We start from the raw sequence: 6000 nt of genomic DNA on the forward strand, positions 1-6000 counted from the left end.
AGAGTTAGACTACTCCTTTGTACTTGTATATATACCATCATTGTGGGATGAATAGAATCATCGAATTAACCCTGAATTGAAGTATTATTTTCTACTATAATAATTGAGAATACGATTCTGCTAAGGTTTAACCTAGCATCCTTATTCTAGTAACTGTACCTTTTTTTTTTTTGTGTGGCTGATAAGATGGCAATGCTGTTGTTTGAGGAGGCAGGTGGACTTGGGTATTAATGGTGGAGTAGAGTTCAATGATCTCTATTTTGATTTGGTGGGGCATTTGTTAGTGAATAAGCTTATCTTTCTAGATGATTTTAATTAATTTCGGTTGTTTAGGGGATTGTGTAATCCATTTTTGATCATATGCTCATGAGGGTTGGCTTGTTCGTATTTCGTTTCATGAAGTGAAATAAGTATAATTAAAGGAGCTCTTCATGGCGGGGTTATGGCGCTTCAATGGCCGGCCATAGTCTTGTTCTTGGTGAAAATGATGGTTATTAGGAAGTCACAGGTATGTCATTGCCACTTTGTGGATGTATGGTTTACTATGTTTGAACTGTTGCGAGCTCTCTGCAAAAGTAGATTTATAAGCACACTGTTACAAACCAATAAATCAAACCTAATTTTAAAGCCTAAATCCACAAAAAAAAGACTTAGAACCTAACCAAAATAAATTCAGGTTGACTTTGCCTGCCCAAATTCATTTCAAACTTGAATTGCAACCTAATTTCTACACAATTATTATACTAATATCTCTTATATAAACATATATTTGTAATCAAACCTGATTTCTAGCCTGAATTGACACAAAACACCTTAGTCAAGTCAAAAAATTTGTGAGTTTTGCATTTCGTGACAAAATTCAACTACAACCTAATTTTTGAACATAAACTACAACCTAATTTTTGAACAATCATTATTATATTGATATCTATCATATAGACAATAGTTGTGATTATTTTCTCTTTGTAAAGATACTCAATGCTAATCCAAGACTAGTGAGCTTTATATAATAATTAAGGATATGACTACTATAGTTTAACCTAGCAACTATTTAATTTTTCTATGGTTGGCGAGATGGCGGCACTAGCATCTACAATGATGTTTTTTCATAAGGCTGTGGTACTCATGGTGGAGTGGTAGGCCTCATCAAAAAGCCTGCGGATCAAGTGGGCCGATGGAAGCCCGTTGGCCCGGAGGGCTGATGCGGGAAGCATGAACACAATAGTAAGAGGCTCCGTCAAGCGTCGAAAGCCATATGAGATGAGCTAGAATCTACTAGCAATTTTAGGCACAACCGTAAGAAACATAGAGAAACTTCTCTAATATTTGGTTTTGTATTGATAACTTGAATAAAAATTACAATCTAAGAGGTGCCTTATATAGGGCACATAGCATAAACCTAATACAACTAGAAAACATAAAGAACAATTTATTGTAGACTAAAACTAGGAAACCTAATTAAACATGATTAAATAAAAATCAGAAATAGAATCCTAGATACTAAAGAATATTACGCTTGGAATCTCAATCAGATTTTGCATGAGAATCCCGATATATCCAAAATAGTAATTTATGGTTAATTCCATCATTAAGAAGCCTATTTGAATATCAATTTCCAATATTCAAATTATTCTTCTTAATGTGAAGACGCTTCTTTCTTTTCGAGATTTTTTGTTGAAATTGGCTAAAATCTCATCCTACATCAAGGGCCAATAGCCCGGCCCGTCAAAAATCCCGCCATAGGCCCGACCTGGTAGGTAGAGGGTCGGGCTTGGTTTAGGGGTTTGAAACCCGGCCCGGCCCGTAAAAGCCCGTAAACTATTTTATAGGATTTTTCTCAAGTAAGGATGTCCTTACCTAAGGTTTAGGTACGGATTTGGTGTTTTCACCCACTTTTCGATCACATTTTCACATCTTAACCGTTCAGTTTTTAGGTCCTAATGTATAGATCACCTATGCAAAATTTTAGCCAAATTGGTGATCATTAAGGTGTCCAAAAATGCAATTTACACGAACGGACCGAATCTGTCGAACCGGAACCGTTCGTATTTATAATGGTAAATTACAGTTTTTGATGCCTTAACGATCACTAAATTGACTGAAAATTTGCAGAGGTGATCTATACATTAGGACCTAAAAACAAAACGGTTAAGATGTGAAAATGTGATCGGAAAGTAACACCAAATCCGTACCTAAACCTTAGGTAAGGACAACCGTACCTAAACCTTAGGATCGGAAAAGTCCTTACCAAGCCAAATACTACTAATTTTTTAAAACACTCAACGTAATTCTCTTAACTAGTAGTATTATCTAACCCTCGAATTAACTCACATGTGCAAATTAACCATTACACATAGAATTTAATTAACACGTAATTTCCAGAATCGTTTAATCATTAAAGCATGATTTTTACCACTCGTTAGAACTAATTACTACTTGTTTAACTCAGCGTCTTAACAAATAACAATTACTCTTGGCAAATTAAGCAAACACACAAGAACTCTCACAGTTATTCTAGCATGCAAACTTATTAACCTAACTCTGAAAATTATCTAAACACGTAAAATGGCACAAGATTGTAACATGCATCATCAAAGAATTCTCGAAATCAACTCAATAATAAACTGAAAATCTCAAAAATATTAATAAAAATATTCTGAAAATTTCATGTCTCCAATTACACAACTCGCAAATCCAAACACACAAAACCAAAACAAAAATTATAAGTAGAGTCATAGTTACACTTTGAAGCTTTCCTCAGCGGCTTAGCAACAAGCTGATGAACTCATCTATGCTATGGTGGTGGAGCGTCCTTGACTCAGCGCCTAAAAACTTCGTAGATTGATGGATGGATGGTGGTCACGGTCTTGTAAGTGTTGGAGGTTTGAGGAGTGAAATGGGTAGAGTCTTGGAATAGTTTTTGGCCAGGAAGTGATAGGCAAGGAAGTGATAGGGCAGGAAGTGATCATAATTCTGGTCTGGACGTTGCCTATTTATAAGGGAGGATTGGTTGGCTTTTGTCAATCATACCCTTCATCATTTGGACGGATGGGATTGCATCATAATTCCTTTAATTTCCCAACTGAAACGTCTTCTTTATGGCCTTAATTCCTCTCATAATGGGGTCTTTTAACAAGCTGAAACGTCTTTCTCTTATTTATTTTCTAGTTGAAACATCTTTCTCCTTTATTCCCCAATTGAAAAACGTATTTTTCCTTTATTTCCCTTCTTCATTGCTTGGTCAACCTGATTTAATAAAGGGCACAAAATTAAATTCTTTTAGAGAAAATAAAGGGAATTAAAACAATTTAATTTCAGAAAAATACTCCCATAAATTTTCTCTTAAGGCCCACATATTAGCATGACGGTGAGGAATCCTGATCCAACTAGGATTCTTCATGAATTTTGCGTTTTCTGCCTATTTCACGCCAAACACTCTACAAGACTCTCAAAATGACTCGATGACTCAAAACACGAAACTAAGGGAGAAACAAGGCTAAAATGGGGCATATACTCAATAATATCGTCGCACTTTGTGCTCCTATCAGTGAGTAAAAAAGGCCCGAAAGCCTGAAAAACCAGCCCAGATTGGGTTCGAACCAGCTCAGACCTGGTTCTTGTCCTGGTTTGAGATTTTAAAATTTAAAAAACTCTGATAGGCCCGAGTCGTAATTAATATATTTTAAATATTTTTTATTAGTGTCTTCCACACTTGTTTTTCTTTTTTCTCCTTCTTCTCTCTACACATGCTCTCTTGCATTTCAATTCTTTTCTTCCTTTACCACCACTGTCCACTGGAAGAAGGCAAGGTAAGATCTGGAAGACAATAAAGTCTAGCATATAATCTCTGCTAGGGTTTTCATGCTTTCGCAATCGAGGAGGGAGACTTTGTTGAGGACAATAATCAAGATACCTCAATCAGCCAGTGATGGTGATGGCTAATAAGGGTAATTAGGTTTGGTATTGAAGCACTAACAGAGGAAGGTCTCCGAAAAGAGTCAACCATTCATGATTGCGTCTTGAGCACTTCAAACCATGGCAGCCGCCACAAGCTTTATGGCTTCCGTGATTTTTTGGGTGTTCTTAATGGGATCAATTTGCTCTCGGAGCTCATGTAAACCACAATATATTGTTGAGGTTCGTGAAGATTGAGAATTAACACTTCGGCGTGAGATTTGGGCAACAGAGGATATGGTTTTGCAAAAATGGGTTGGAAAATGTTGGTTTCGCACAGACCTACATGGACAAAGCCATTGGCTTTGATTTTGTGGTGCTGGGTTTGTAGCTACCGCATCAGATGTGAATTTGAAGCCGGATCTAAGCCGAAAGCTCAGATTTCCTCAAAACAGGGCACAATGGCCTTGAAAGCCCAGAATTGTGGTCCGAACAAAAAAGGGGTCAGGGCTTCATTCAGTTGCAAGAATTTAAACACAACATTATGGCCCAACCCAAAAATTTCGGTTTGGGTTCAGGTTCGGGCTCTTCAAATTTGATACATGGCTCAGCTCTACTCATCTTTTTCTTTCCTCTTAATCTCTAATTTCTTATTTCTCTATATACGAACTCGAATATCACCTTCCCAACTCTCCTTCTTTCTCACCTCCTCATCAATTTTCATCACATACTTGTCTTCCTTCTCTCTCGAAATAGCTTCGAGCTTGCGAAACTCATCGCGGAGAGAATTTCTCTCACTAGAAACTTCTTCGATGACTCTGGTCAACTAACCATTGCGAGCTGCCACCTTGTCTCTCTGGTTTTGGAAGCGATTGAAGTTTTCCTCCATCGTCGCTGACTTCGAGAGAAGGCGCTGGTAAGACTGGCGAAAGGACTTGACCTCGGTGTTGAGGAGCTCATGATCAGAGGTTTGTGTGGATCTCGGCGGATCTGGGCCTTTGATTTTAGTTTCAGGTTCCATGGTTCGTAGATGTACTTACATAGGCATTTGCAAGCATAATTAGCTATATAATGAGACATCGGTTGTTTACTGAAATAGACATTAGTATTTAGATGATGTCTATCAACCTTCATGTACTAGTGTATAATGAGCCACGCTCATGCTACCACCAGTTGTACTAACTCCCGCCAGCGGTACCAACTCCCGCCAAAGGAGTGACCTACGGGAACACAACCAGGCAGGCTACCACCTGAGCCCCGGCTTACCCCCAGATCACCACTGACGTGCTGCCACGCGCCGCACCAAGACAGCATCAGAAGCTCCAAAGCTGGGGACTAAAGCACATCAGTCCCACATCGAAAACATGAAGAAGATCAGCTCCTGCTTCACCTATAAAAGGTTCTCTCTTCTCTCCTCATTAATTACGCATTTAATACTTACCTATTGTTACTTTGTCAAAATAAATACATTGACTAACTTAGGCATTGGAGAAGAGAAGACCGCCCAACGCGGTCTCCCTCTGACACCCTTTGTATTTTACTTAACAGGTAGCGGAAGCTCTGATAACATCACAAGTATCGGTCCGCCCATCGGACCAGCATTAACAAAGGTTTAGCTACCGCTGAACTTTAAACATTAACATTGGCGCCGTCTGTGGGAATCCTTGAACAAAAGGCCATCCCGCCACAACATCCACCATGAGTAACGGTAGCGGGGGAAACGCCGAGGAGCAAGCGGATCAATCCGCCAACCCCCATCCCACCAACCCCACGATTAACGTTGATCCAACGGTTAACGTTAACCGTGCACTGTTCAACACGCCGGTCAACCCCAAGCCACTCCCCAAATTCCGCCAACCCTAACCACAGTGGAGGCTCAACCGAGCGGCAGCCACCCACCGGTGCAGGACCTCGCCTCTAAGTATGAGCTGGCACTGGCGGACCTTCACAAGGGAAATATAGAGCGCGAACAGGAGCGCAGAGAAAAGGTCGAGGCCCAAAAGCAGGTGGCCACGCTGATGTCCAAATTTGACGAGCTGAAGAGGGCGCTGGAAGCAAACGCCAACCCAGCGCAAAGCGAGCAATCGCGGAGAGCCAGGCGCAGTA

Source organism: Rosa rugosa, chromosome 2 (assembly GCF_958449725.1).
Source record: "Rosa rugosa chromosome 2, drRosRugo1.1, whole genome shotgun sequence".
Taxonomy (NCBI): Eukaryota; Viridiplantae; Streptophyta; class Magnoliopsida; order Rosales; family Rosaceae; genus Rosa; species Rosa rugosa.